This window comes from Arachis hypogaea, chromosome 19 (genome assembly GCF_003086295.3).
Source record: "Arachis hypogaea cultivar Tifrunner chromosome 19, arahy.Tifrunner.gnm2.J5K5, whole genome shotgun sequence".
Classification (NCBI taxonomy): domain Eukaryota; kingdom Viridiplantae; phylum Streptophyta; class Magnoliopsida; order Fabales; family Fabaceae; genus Arachis; species Arachis hypogaea.
In genome coordinates, this window is record NC_092054.1 from 43591896 (window position 1) to 43607510 (window position 15615).

Here is a 15615-nt window from a genome sequence, read left to right on the forward strand (position 1 = left end):
ACCCGCAACATATGGAGGAGGATTTATTCAATCACATAGTTTGGTCTCCTAGAATATGGCACCCTTGGGGCTTTCTATTTAATTGTATCGAAAGGCCCAATGAATTGGGATTTCCCTATTGGGCCAGGTCATTTCGGGGCAAGCGGATCATTTATGAGGAAGAGGATGAGCTTCAAGAGAATGATTCGGAGTTCTTGCAGGGTGGAACCATGCAGTACCAGACACGAGATAAATCTTCCAAAGAACAAGGCTATTTTCAAATAAGCCAATTCATTTGGGACCCTGCAGATCCACTCTTTTTCCTATTGAAAGATCAGCCTTTTGTCTCTGTCTCTGTTTTTTCACATCGACAATTCTTTGCAGATGAAGAGATGTCAAAGGGGCTTCTTACTTCCCAAACAGATCTTCCTACATCTATATATAAACGCTGGTTTATCAAGAATACGCAAGAAAAACATTTCGAATTGTTGATTCATCGCCTGAGATGGCTTAGAACCAATAGTTCATTATCTAATGGATTTTTCCGTTCTAATACTTTATCCGAGAGTTATCAATATTTATCAAATATGTTCCTATCTAACGGAACGCTATTGGATCAAATGACAAAGACATTGTTGAGAAAAAGATGGCTTTTCCCGGATGAAATGGTTGTTGCTATCTGCTCTAATAACGAATCATTGGTTTAACTGAATAACTAAATCAAATAGATAGACCTTTCTTTCTCTTTGTCTCAGGTCGATAGCTCTTCTCAATTGAAAGATACCCTATATTGATAATACACATTCCAGTTGACCGAGCCTAATTCTAATTGTTTTGTTCCGAAGCAAAGATATCCACGGGGAAATTCGAAATGATAATAAAAGAAATGAAATATATATTTTTTTTCTAATTTTATTTTAATATTCTATTTGTAAAAATTGAATTATGACATATTCATTATGTTCGGAATAGCAAATTTCAAACTGTTAATAACTAAGATCCTATTAGCTTATTTAATTCCTATGCATGCGCATTTTCTTTTATATGAGCCTGCTTAGCTCAGAGGTTAGAGCATCGCATTACGATTCCGATAGCCGGCTTTTCTCTTTTTGTTGTTTTATTTTTAAAAAATGGATAATGTCTTTTTTTTAGGAATCCAAAATTGGTGAAGTTTGATTTCTGTAGAACAACTCAAGAAACAAACCTCCTTTTTTCTCTATAAATAGAATAAGGTTCAGATATTGATAGAATTCATACAATTCTTCTTTGTACTACAATGCTTTTGTGAATTTCGCTTCATTTCTCATATCATATTTGTCATTTAGTTTAGTTTTAATTTCGATTTTTTATTTTTTAATTAAAATAAAAAGGGAGTCTTTATGTCACGCTACAGAGGGCCTCGTTTCAAAAAAATACGCCGTCTGGGGACTTTACCTGGACTAACTAGTAAAAAGCCTACAGTCGGAAGCGAATTTAAAAACCAATCACGCTCCGGTAAAAAATCGCAATATTGTATTCGTTTAGAAGAAAAACAAAAATTGCGTTTTCATTATGGTCTTACAGAACGCCAATTGCTTAAATACATTCGTATCGCCAGAAAAGCCAAGGGGTCAACCGGTCAGGTTTTACTACAATTACTTGAAATGCGTTTGGATAACATACTTTTTAGATTGGGTATGGCTTCGACTATTCCTCAAGCCCGCCAATTAGTTAACCATAAACATGTTTTAGTTAATGGTCGTATAGTAGATATACCAAGTTATCGCTGCAAACCTCAAGATATTATTACAGCGAAAGATGAACATAAATCGAAAGCTCTGATTCAAAATTCTCTGGATTCAGCCCCACGTGAGGAATTGCCAAACCATTTAACCCTTCATCCATTCCAATATAAAGGATTAGTAAATCAAATAATAGATAGTCAATGGGTTGGTTTGAAAATCAACGAATTGCTGGGTGTAGAATATTATTCTCGTCAGACTTAATACTAACTAAAAAAACAAGAGTTTTGATACGAGAATTTTAGCTCATTCAGGTATCATCTACATGGATACAGGACGATTTGCATTCCCTGTCCACTTTTTCCAGTATTTTGCATTTCATATTACCAAAAAATTGGAATTGAAAATTCATAGCAACTAAAGTTGGAATAATGGTATCCGTTGGCATTTGAGATATTGCAGATTGATGAATTAACGGAGAGAGAGGGATTCGAACCCTCGGTAAACAAACAGCCTACATAGCAGTTCCAATGCTATGCCTTGAACCACTCGGCCATCTCTCCCCCATGATGATTATGGCCCATAAACCGGAGCAATAGTGAATGATTCATATTCCATTTTTGGATAGGCGCCCATATAAAATAAATAATCAATTCGACCTATACGAAATAATTTTTTTTTATAAAAAAAAAACCAACTTCTAGGCCGTAGGCTAAAAAAATTCATTAATGAGTCCTTTTTTACGTTATTTCGTACTATTTGTATTGTACAATTCCTTTGTTTGTGGGATTCTTTTTTCTCACGCGATAAAGAATTCAATTTTCGAATGGATTCCTACCTATGCCTAGATCTCGGATAAATGGAAATTTTATTGACAAGACCTTTTCTATTGTAGCCAATATCTTATTACGAATAATTCCGACAACCTCGGGAGAAAAGGAGGCATTTACTTATTACAGAGATGGTGCGATTTGATTATTTTTTTTTACCGATTTCAGTCTTATGAGAAAGACACATTATTTTATTCGTAAAAAAAATGGAAAAAAATTGACGCTTGCTGAAGGTGAAGTTTACAAATAAAAAAGAAATTCCTTCTGTCGTGTATCTGATGAGCGGATATTTTATACGCTTTTTGGGGTTAATTTCATATAGTTTTGAGTATGTTTTAGTTAGTTTTTAGTCTATTTTCATTAGTTTTTAGGAAAAATTCATATTTCTGGACTTTACTATGAGTTGTGTGTTTTTCTGTAATTTCAGGTATTTTTCTGGCAGAAATTAAAGGAGCTGAGTAAAAATCTGATTCAGGCTGAAAAAGGACTGCTGATGCTGTTGGATTCTGACCTCCCTGCAATCAAAGTAGATTTTCTGGAGCTATAGAACTCGAAATGGCATGCTTCTAATTACATTGGAAAGTAGACATCCAGGGCTTTCCAGCAATATATAATAGTCCATACTTTTCACAAGGATAGACGACGTAAACTGGCGTTCAACGCCAGTTCTCTCCCCAATTCTGGCGTCCAGCGCCAGAAAAGGATCAAAAGCTGGAGTTGAACGCCCAAACTGGCACAAAAACTGGCGTTCAACTCCACAAATGGCCTTTGCACGTGGATTGCTTAATTCTCAGCCCCAACACACAACAAGTGGGCCCCAGAAGTGGATCTCTGCATCATCCATCATAGTTTACTCATTTGTTGTAAACTTAGGCTACTAGTTTAGTATTTAAACAACTTTTAGAGACTTATTTTGTACCTCATGACATTTTAGATCTAAACTTTGTATTCTCTGACGGCATGAGTCTCTAAACCCCATTGGTGGGGGTGAGGAGCTCTGCTATGTCTCGATGAATTAATGCAAGTATTTCTGTTTTCCATTCAAACACGCTTGTTCCTATCTAAGATGTTCATTCGCGCTTAACTGTGATGGAGGTGATGATCTGTGACACTCATCACCTTCCTCAAATCATGAACGTGTGCCTGACAACCACCTCCGTTCTATATACGATTGAATGAGTATCTCTTAGATTCCTTAATCAGAATCTCTGTGGTATAAGCTAGAACTGATGGCGGCATTCATGCGAATCCGGAAAGTCTAAACCTTGTCTGTGGTATTCCGAGTAGGATTCAAGGATTGAATGACTGTGATGAGCTTCAAACTCTTGAAGGCTGGGCGTTAGTGACAGACGCAAAAGGATAGTAAATCCTATTCCAACCGGATCGAGGACCAACCGGTGATTAGCCGTGCTGTGACAGAGCACGTGAGCGTAGTTTTCACTGGAAAGATGGAAGGTAGCCATTGACAACGGTGATCCACCAACACACAGCTTGCCATAGGAGGACGTGTGTGCGTGAACAAGAAGACAGAGGAAAGCAGAGATTCAGAAGACAAAGCATCTCGAAAACTCCAACATATTCTCCATTACTGCATAACAAGTAACCTTTAATCCATGCTCTATTGTTTATTTGCAATTCAACTGATAAACATAATTGACTTCCTGACTAAGATTTACAAGATAACCATAGATTGCTTCAAACCAACAATCTCCGTGGGATTCGACCCTTACTCACGTGAGGTATTACTTGGACAACCCAGTGCACTTGCTGGTCAGTGGTACGAGTTGTGAAAAGTGTGATTCATAATTCGTGCACCAAGTTTTTGGCGCCGTTGCCGGGGATTGTTCGTGTTTGAATAACTGACGGTTTATTTTGTTTCTTAGATTAGGAAAATTTTTCTTATTGGTTGAGAGTCTCTTATTATTGTTCTTGGTTAAAAAAAAATTTATTATATATATATATATATATATATATATATATATACTTCTTCAAAACAAGTGTTACATTCATAACTCATTTGGCTAGAGCGTTAATCTGTGTTATTGGTAATTGGGTTAGAATCTTTTATATTCTTTTCAAAACCTTCTTTTTCATAAATAATAATTTCTCTATTAAATTGTGTGCCAAACTTTAAGTTTGGTGTTTTCTTGTTGATTTCCCTTTGGTTTTCGAAAATTTTGGTTTGGTTTTCTAAAAATTTTAAGTTTGGTGTTCTTTCTTCATGTTCTTGTGTTCTTGTGAGTCTTCAAAGTGTTCTTGAGTTTTCCTTGTGTCTTGATCTTAAAATTTTTAAGTTTGGTGTTCCTTGGTATTTTTCCTCCAAAATTTTCAAAAAAACACAAGGAGCATTAGATCTAAAAATTTTAAATCTTGTGCTATCTTATTGTTTTTCTCTTTCCTCACTAAATTCAAAAATATCTTTTCTCTCTATTTTTAAAACAAATTTTCAAAAATTATTTTTTTTAAAAAAAAAATTTCAGATTTTTTTTAAAATTTAAAATCTTTTCCAAATCATATCTTTTTCAAAACTTCCTAACCACTTTCTCTCTCCTCACTTTTTTTCGAAAATCTTCACCTATTTTTATTTATTTTATTTTTGAAATAATTAAATAAATAAATAAATAAATAAAAATATTATTTTTTTTATTTTACATCATCTCCCTTTCTCCATCATGGATCTAAGTGGAAATGAACAGTCCAGGAGGACTCTGGGGTCATATGCTAACCCCTCTACTGCTTCATATGGGAGTAGCATCTGCATACCCTCCATTGGAGTCAGTAGCTTTGAGTTGAATCCTCAGCTCATTATCATGGTGCAACAAAATTGCCAGTATTTCGGTCTTTCACAGGAAGAACCTACAGAGTTTCTGGCACAGTTTTTACAAATTGCTGACACAGTACATGATAAAGAAATAGATCAGGATGTCTACAGACTATTACTGTTTCCATTTGCTGTAAAAGATCAGGCTAAGAGGTGGTTGAATAACCAACCTAAAGCCAGCATAAGGACATGGAAACAGCTGACAGAAAAATTCCTGAATCAATATTTCCCTCCAAAAAGGATGACACAGCTAAGGCTGGACATCCAAGGCTTTAAACAAGGAGATAATGAATCTCTTTATGATGCCTGGGAGAGATACAGAGAGATGCTACGAAAATGCCCCTCTGAAATGTTTTCAGAGTGGGTTTAGTTAGACATCTTCTACTATGGGCTTGCAGAAGGAGCTCAGATGTCTCTAGATTACTCAGCTAGTGGATCTATCCACATGAGAAAGACAATTGAAGAGGCTCAAGAGCTCATTGATACAGTTGCTAGGAATCAGCATCTGTACCTAAGCAGCAACCCTTCCATGAATGAAGAGGTTAAAACAGTAACTGCTGAACTCAGTCCTGTAAAACAAGCTGCTGAATTCAATTAGCAATTGGACTTTCTAACAAAACAGCTAGCCGAATTTAAAGACAGGTTACAAGAGACAAGGATGGCTAATATACATATGGATGAACAGTTTAAGCAAACAAAGCAGCAGTTGTCAAGGCAAAAAGCAGAAGAATGCCAAGCAGTTCAACTAAGAAGTGAGAAAACATTAAATACTTCACCTCAAGGCAGCAAAAAGCTTAGAAATTAGCAAACCACCCAAAATTCACCTGAGGACAGTAAGAGCCCAGGGAAAAATAATTCTGGCGCTAAAACGCCAGAAAATTGGTGGAAGGCTGGCGCTGAACGCCCAGACCATGGCCAAAACTGGCGTTCAACGCCAGAAACAAAGCAGGACTGGCGTTCAACGCCAGAAATGGGCAAGGATCTGGCATTGAACGCCCAAAATGGGCAGGATCTGGCACTGAACGCCCAAAAGGGGCACAATCCTGGCGTTCAAATGCCAGGAACAGACAAGGAGTTTGCTTCTCACGTCACTCCAGCTTCGAACTCTGGCACTCAATTGCCAGTGAGGGATCAGACACACACAAGTGCTGATGACAACACCTCTAAAAAGGCTTCTTCAACCACTTCTGTAGGCAATAAACCTGCAGCAACTAAGGTTGAAGAATATAAAGCCAAGATACCTTATCCTCAAAAAATCCGGAAAGAGGAGCAGGATAAGCAATTTGCTCGCTTTGCAGATTATCTCAGGACTCTTGAAATAAAGATTCCATTTGCAGAAGTACTTGAGCAAATACCTTCTTATGCCAAGTTCATGAAAGAGATCTTGAGTCATAAAAAGGATTGGAGAGAAACAGAAAGAGTTCTCCTCACTGAAGAATGCAGTGCAGTCATTCTGAAGAGCTTTCCTGAAAAGCTTAAAGACCCTGGGAGTTTTCTGATACCATGCATATTAGAAGGTAATTGCACCAAGACAACTTTATGCGATCTTGGGGCAAGCATCAACCTAATACCTGCATCCACTATCAGGAAGCTTGGCTTAACTGAAGAAGTTAAACCAACCCGGATATGTCTCCAACTTGCTGATGGTTCCACTAAATACCCATCAGGCGTGATTGAGGACATGATTGTCAGAGTTGGGCCATTCGCCTTTCCCACTGACTTTGTTGTGCTGGAAATGGAGGAGCACAAGAGTGCTACTCTCATTCTAGGAAGACCCTTCCTAGCAACTGGGCGATCCCTCATTGACGTCCAACAGGGGGAAATAACCCTGAGAGTCAATGATGATGAGTTCAAGTTGAACGCTGTCAAAGCCATGCAGCATCCAGACACATCAACAGACTGCATGAAAGTTGATCTTATTGACTCTTTGGTAGAAGAGATCAACATGGCTGAGAGTCTCGAATCAGAGTTGGAAGACATCTTTAAAGATGTTCAGCCTGATTTGGAGGATTCAGAGGACATGAAAGAGCCTCTGAACTTTCTTCTGAAAGAAGAAAAACCTCCTAAACCCGAGCTCAAGCCATTACCACCATCCTTGAAATATGCGTTTCTGGGAGAAGGTGACACTTTTCCAGTGATCATCAGCTCTGCTTTAAATTCACAGGAAGAGGAGGCACTTATTCAAGTGCTAAGGACACACAAGACAGCTCTTGGGTGGTCCATAGGTGACCTTAAGGGCATAAGCCCAGCTAGATGCATGCACAAAATCTTATTGGAGGATAATGCCAAACCATTGGTACAACCACAGAGGCGGCTAAATCCAGCCATGAAAGAAGTGGTGCAGAAAGAGGTCACCAAATTACTGGAGGCTGGGATTATTTATCATATTTCTGATAGCCCCTGGGTGAGCCCTGTTCAAGTCGTCCCAAAAAAGGGAGGCATGACAGTGATTCATAATGAAAAAAATGAACTGGTTCCTACAAGAACAGTTACAGGGTGGCGCATGTGTATTGACTACAGAAGGCTCAATACAGCCACCAGAAAGGATTATTTTCCTTTACTATTCATAGACCAAATGCTAGAAAGACTAGCAGGTCATGATTATTACTGCTTTTTGGATGGCTACTTAGGCTATAACCAGATTGCAGTAGATCCCCAGGATAAAGAGAAAACAGCATTCACATGTCCATCCGGAGTGTTTGCTTATAGAAGGATGCCATTTGGGCTATGTAATGCGCCTGCAACCTTCCAGAGATGCATGCTCTCTATTTTCTCTGATATGGTGGAAAAATTTCTGAAAGTCTTCATAGATGACTTCTCAGTATATGGAGACTCATTCAGCTCCTGTCTTGATCACCTGAAACTTGTTCTGAAAAGATGCCAAGAGACCAACCTAGTTTTAAACTGGGAAAAGTGTCACATCATGGTGACTGAAGGAATTGTTCTTGGGCATAAAATCTCAAACAAGGGAATAGAGGTGGATCAAGCAAAAATAGAGGTAATTGAAAAATTACCACCACCTGCCAATGTTAAGGCAATCAGAAGCTTTCTGGGGCATGCAGGATTCTATAGGAGGTTTATAAAGGATTTTTCAAAAATCACAAAACCTCTAAGCAATCTGCTAGCTGCTGACACGCCATTTGTGTTTGACACAGAGTGCCTGCAGGCGTGTAAAATGCTGAAAGCTAAGCTGGTCACAGCACCAGTCATTTCTGCACCAGACTGGACATTACCATTTGAGCTAATGTGTGATGCCAGTGATCATGCCATTGGTGCAGTATTGGGACAGAGGCATGACAAGCTTCTGCATGTCATTTATTATGCCAGTCGCGTTCTAAATGATGCCCAGAAAAATTACACAACCACAGAAAAAGAATTACTTGCAGTGGTTTATGCCATTGACAAGTTCAGATCATACTTAGTAGGATCAAAAGTGATTGTGTATACTGACCATGCTACTCTTAAATATCTACTCACAAAGCAAGATTCAAAACCCAGGCTCATTAGATGTGTATTGCTTCTGCAAGAGTTTGATATAGAAATAAGAGACAGAAAAGGGACAGAGAACCAAGTGGCTGACCATCTGTCCCGGATAGAGCCAGTGGAAGGGACGTCCCTCCCATTTCTTGAGATCTCTAAGACGTTTCCTGATGAGCATTTATTTGCCATTCAGGAAGCACCATGGTTTGCCGATATTGCAAATTATAAAGCTGCAAGGTTCATACCCAAGGAGTACAACAGGATACAAAAGAAGAAGTTAATTACTGATGCAAAGTACTACCTGTGGGATGAACCTTATCTCTTTAAGAGATGTGCAGATGGAATTATCCGTAGGTGTGTGCCTAGAGAAGAAGCACAGAGGATCCTGTGGCATTGCCACGGATCTCAATATGGAGGCCATTTCGGAGGTGAGCGAACAGCCACCAAGGTCCTCCAATGTGGCTTCTATTGGCCCACACTCTATAAAGATTCCCGAGAGTTTGTACGTAACTGTGACAGTTGCCAAAGAGCTGGTAATCTGCCTCATGGGTACGCCATGCCTCAACAAGGAATCTTGGAAATTGAGTTGTTCGACGTATGGGGAATTGACTTCATGGGACCTTTCCCACCATCATACTCAAACACTTATATTCTGGTGGCAGTTGACTATGTATCAAAATGGGTTGAGGCTATTGCCACACCCAACAATAATACTAAAACAGTGCTGAAGTTCCTCCGGAAACATATCTTTAGCAGGTTTGGTGTCCCTAGAGTACTAATCAGTGATGGGGGCACTCACTTCTACAATAAACAGCTTTACTCTGCCATGGTTCGGTATGGAATTCGCCACAAGGTGGCCACTCCATATCATCCACAAACCAATGGGCAAGCTGAAGTCTCTAACAGAGAATTAAAGAGAATCCTGGAACGGACAGTAAGTACCCATAGAAAGGATTGGGCACGGAGCTTGGATGATGCTCTGTGGGCTTACAGGACAGCATTCAAGACTCCTATAGGAACATCTCCATACCAACTCTTGTATGGTAAGGCATGTCACCTGCCCGTGGAACTGGAACATAAGGCCTACTGGGCAACCAGATTCCTAAACTTTGATGCCAAATTAGAAGGAGAAAAATGATTGCTCCAGCTAAATGAGCTAGAGGAATTCAGATTCACAGCTTTCGAAAATGCCAAGCTTTATAAAGAAAAATAAAAAAAATGGCATGACAGAAAGCTGTCATCTAGAATCTTTGAACCAGGACAGAAGGTCCTATTGTTTAACTCTAGACTCAGGCTATTCCCCGGGAAACTGAAATCCCGGTGGAGGGGACCATACGTGATTACAAGTGTATCACCATATGGTTATGTGGAGCTTCAAGATATTGATTCTGATAAGAAGTTCATTGTCAATGGACAGAGAATCAAGCATTATCTTGAAGGCAACATTGAGCAAGAATGCTCAAGGCTGAAGCTAGATTAAAAGCTCAGCAAGGTCCAGCTAAAGACAATAAAGAAGCGCTTGCTGGGAGGCAACCCAGCCATGGGGCATCAATCCTCTAAGCATTTTGCCCTATTTCTATTTTTATTTTTATTTGTTTATATAGAGTTCATTGATAACAAGGTAAATAATCATTTACAGAAGACCTCGGCACACAAAACAGAGAAAACGAGCTCACTGGCAAGAAAACGCCAGTAAAAGTGCATTTTGGGCGTTCAACCCAAAATGGGCATCCACTGGGCGCTGAACGCCAGTAATGGTAGCAATCTGGGCGTTCAACGCCAGAAATAGGCACCCACTGGGCGTTGAACGCCAGTAATGGCAGCAGCTGGGCGTTGAACGCCCAGGAAGGCAAGGAGGAGCCAAATTCATTTTTTCCACACGTATTTCCATTCTAATTTCAAATTTTATGTTTCAATGCATGATTTTTACATGAACATGTTAAGAACCCTGATTTCTAAAATCCTTAATTTCAAAAAATCCCTCTTTCCAAATTCAATCCAACTCTTTTCAAATCTTTTCTGAAAACAAATCTATTTTTTTCACTCTAAAATCTTTTCAACTAATCCATATCTTTTTCAAATCTCCATATTATCTTTTTCAAAATTCAGATTTATCTTTTTCAAAAATCTATCATATCTCTTCAAAATTAAACTATATCTTCTATCTTATCTTTTTCAACTCAATCTTTTTATCTTATCTTTTCCAATTTTTCGAAAACCCACCCCCCATCCCTTTAAATTTGGGTTCGGCCTCCCTCCTCCTCCATCAACAATTGCACCTAGCTCTCCTTCTATCCCTCTCCTTTCTTTTCTTTTGCTTGAGGACAAGCAAACCTCTAAGTTTGGTGTGTTTATCCGAGATCACTAAGATCATGGCTCCTAAAGGAAAACAACCCACTCCAAGAGGCAAGAAAGAGAGCGTTCCAAAACCACTTTGGAATCAAGGGAAGTTCTTATCTAAAGAACATTCAGACCATTATCTTAAAATAATGGGTCTGAGATCAGTGATCCCGGAAGTTAGATTCGATCTGAAAGAAGATGAATATCCGGAGATCCAGGAGCAAATTCGAATCAGGAACTGGGAAGTCCTAGCTAATCCTGAAACGAAAGTAGGAAGGAACATGGTCCAGGAGTTCTATGCTAATATGTGGCAGACTGACAAGCAAAAACTATCTAGAACTGCCTTCTATGAATTTTGGACCATGGCCAGAGGAAAGATTGTTCATACCAACCCTGACAAGATCAGAGAGATCTTAAAGCTACCTCAGCTAAAGGACGATCCAGACTCCTTCAACAGGAGGATGATGAGAGCAGACATTGACCTGGATAAGATCCTAGAGGACATATGTATCCCTGGAGCCAAGTGGACCACCAACACAAAGGGTGTCCCGAATCAACTCAAGAGAGAGGATCTCAAACCAGTCGCCAGAGGATGGCTAGACTTCATTGGGCATTCTCTGTTGCCTACTAGCAACCGTTCTGAAGTCACAGTTAAAAGAGCAGTGATGATCCATTGCATCATGATGGGAAAGGAAGTGGAGGTTCATCAGTTGATTTCAGCTGAACTCTACAAAATTGCTAACAAAAATTCTAAAGAGGTCAGGTTGGCTTATCCAAGCGTGATTTCTCTGCTCTGCAAGGACGCTGGAGTGAGGATGGGAATAACTGAGTATATCTCAATTGAGAAGCCAATCACCAAAGCATCAATGGAAAAACAACAAGCACAGGATGATCCCATCAAGAAGAGAGCACAGGAATTCCTCCCAGAGATCCCTCAATCTGAATACTGGGAGTATCTTGAGACGTCTGTTACCAAGATACGGGAAGCTATGGAGCAAATAATAAAAGAACAGAAGGAACACAGTCAAATGCTGACCTATATGTTTAAAGAACAAGAGGAGCAAGGGCGTGACTTAAGGGAATTGAAGCGCCAAAAGTCTTCTCTTGTAGGACTAAGCACCCCAAGGATCAGAGAAACCCCCGTGCCCCCAGAATAAAGGTTGTTAATTTCCAATTTCTGCCTTAACTCTGTGACAGTGTCCTTATAGCAGTTTACCTTAGGAGTCATATAATAGTAATTAGTATCTATTTTGATTTTATCTCCAATTAAGCTATAGTTTATTTTTTCTCATCATCAGCAAACATGAATAAAGTAGTAGATCTTTTGAATAAGAAGCAATAAAATTTCGAGTTTTAATAAGAGAAATTCTAATTAGTTAAATGTGGTGGCAATGCTTTCTGTCTTCTGAATGAATGCTTGAACAGTGCATATGTCTTTTGAATTTGTTGTTTAAGACTGTTAAATATGTTGGCTCTTGAAAGAATGATAAACATAAGACATGTTATTGATAATCTGAAAAATCATAAAAATGATTCTTGAAGCAAGAAAAAGCAGCAAAGAACAAAGCTTGCAGAAAAAAAAAAAAAGAGAAAAAGCAAGCAGAAAAAGCCAAAAGCTCTTAAAACCAAAAGGCAAGGGCAAATAAAAAGGATCCCAAGGCTTTGAGCATCAGTGGATAGGAGGGCCTAAAGGACTAAAATCCTGGTCTAAGCGGCTAAACCAAGCTATCCCTAACCATGTGCTTATGGCGTGAAGGTGTCAAGTGAAAACTTGAGACTGAGTGGTTAAAGTCAAGGTCCAAGGCAAAAAGAAGAGTGTGCTTAAGAACCCTGGACACCTCTAATTGGGGGCTTTAGCAAAGCTGAGCCACAATCTGAAAAGGTTCACCTAATTATGTGTCTGTGGCATTTATGTATCCGGTGGTAATACTGGAAAACAAAGTGCTTAGGGTCACGGCCAAGACTCATAAAATAGCTGTGTTCAAGAATCATCACACTGAAATAGGAGAATCAATAACACTATCTGAATTCTAAGTTCCTATAGATGCCAATCACTCTGAGCTTCAATGGATAAAGTGAGATGCCAAAACTGTTCAGAAGCAAAAAGCTACTAGTCCCGCTCATATAATTAGAATCTGAGCTTCAATCAAAAACTCTGAGATATTATTGCTTCTCAACCTATTAGTCTTCTATTTTATTTGTCTAGTTGCTTGAGGACAAGCAACAGTTTAAGTTTGGTGTTGTGATGAGCGGATATTTTATACGCTTTTTGGGGTTAATTTCATATAGTTTTGAGTATGTTTTAGTTAGTTTTTAGTCTATTTTCATTAGTTTTTAGGAAAAATTCATATTTCTGGACTTTACTATGCGTTGTGTGTTTTTCTGTAATTTCAGGTATTTTTCTGGCTGAAATTGAAGGAGCTGAGTAAAAATCTGATTCAGGCTGAAAAAGGACTGCTGATGTTGTTGGATTCTGACCTCCCTGCACTCAAAGTGGAATTTCTGGAGCTACAGAACTCGAAATGGCATGCTTCCAATTTCATTGGAAAGTAGACATCCAGGGCTTTCCAGAAATATATAATAGTCCATACTTTTCAAAAGGATAGATGACGTAAACTGGCGTTCAACGCCAGTTCTCTGCCCGATTCTGGCGTCCAGCGCCAGAAAAGGATCAAAAGCTGGAGTTGAACGCCCAAACTGGCACAAAAACTGGCGTTCAACTCCACAAATAGCCTCTGCACGTGGATTGCATAATTCTCAGTCCCAGCACACACCAAGTGGGCCCCAGAAGTGGATCTCTGCATCATCCATCATAGTTTACTCATTTGTTGTAAACCTAGGCTACTAGTTTAGTATTTAAACAACTTTTAGAGACTTATTTTCTACCTCATGACATTTTAGATCTAAACTTTGTATTCTCTGACGGCATGAGTCTCTAAACCCCATTGTTGGGGGTGAGGAGCTCTGCTGTGTCTCGATGAATTAATGCAAGTATTTCTGTTTTCCATTCAAACACGCTTGTTCCTATCTAAGATGTTCATTCGCGCTTAACTGTGATGGAGGTGATGATCTGTGACACTCATCACCTTCCTCAAATCATGAACGTGTGCCTGACAACCACCTCCGTTCTATATACGATTGAATGAGTATCTCTTAGATTCCTTAATCAGAATCTCCGTGGTATAAGCTAGAACTGATGGCGGCATTCATGAGAATCTGGAAAGTCTAAACCTTGTCTGTGGTATTCCGAGTAGGATTCAAGGATTGAATGACTGTGACGAGCTTCAAACTCCTGAAGGCTGGGCATTAGTGAGAGACGCTAAAGGATAGTAAATCCTATTCCAACCGGATCGAGGACCAACCGGTGATTAGCCGTGCTGTGACAGAGCGCGTGAGCGTAGTTTTCACTGGAAGGATGGAAGGTAGCCATTGACAATGGTGATCCACCAACACACAGCTTGCCATAGGAGGACGTGTGTGCGTGAACAAGAAGACAGAGGAAAGCAGAGATTCAGAAGACAAAGCATCTCCAAAACTCCAACATATTCTCCATTACTGCATAACAAGTAACCTTTAATCCATGCTCTATTGTTTATTTGCAATTCAACTGATAAACATAATTGACTTCCTGACTAAGATTTATAAGATAACCATAGATTGCTTCAAACCAACAATCTCTGTGGGATTCGACCCTTACTCACGTGAGGTATTACTTGGACGACCCAGTGCACTTGCTGGTCAGTGGTACGAGTTGTGAAAAGTGTGATTCATAATTCGTGCACCAGTATCCTCGATTAATGCAGCCTCATATGCTTCAATTATAGATTTTTAGTATTAAGCGAAAGGTTATACCTATACTATGGAGTTAGATTAACCTTACTCCACTAGTAGCAATAGGCGGCATGGGGGAAGAAGCACTACGATTAGGAATCGACAACACGAAAACTTTGTAAAAAAATTCTTCCTTTCTTTTCGGGATGGGAACTAACAAGAATGGTTGGGACAACAAGCATCCATCTCATTCGTATTTTTGGATACCCGTATAACCACCGAAGGGTGTTGAGGTGACTAATTCCGGGAAATTAAGCGGCGTTGAGGACAAAGATATTGTTGGAGTTATCCTTTTTATCCAGTACCAACAAACTTGATGTTAAGAAAAGATCTTTTACAGGAAGGTTGGCTAGAGATTTCTTGTAAAAACACTAGCCCTGCACAGGTGATAATGAGAGAGAATACTGGAATCTTTTTTTGATTTAATGTATTCATTTTTTTATCATTATACACATAAAGGAGGAGCCGTATGAGATGAAAATATAACGTACGGTTCTGGAGTGGAGATTCTTTGAACTGAATGACGACTGTAACGGATGTCGGCGCAATCTGAAGGAAATTATGCAGAAGCTTTACAGAATTATTATGAGGCTATGCGACTGAAAATTGATCC

At 39.2% G+C, this 15615-nt stretch overlaps 1 non-coding gene across 1 annotated transcript; it reads right to left on the bottom strand.

The window, feature by feature from the left end:
* Window positions 1-2175: 2175 nt before the first annotated feature.
* On the bottom strand, window positions 2176-2263 carry TRNAS-GGA (transfer RNA serine (anticodon GGA)). The gene has a single exon. It is a non-coding gene; the product is annotated as a tRNA-Ser (tRNA).
* Window positions 2264-15615: the final 13352 nt, after the last annotated feature.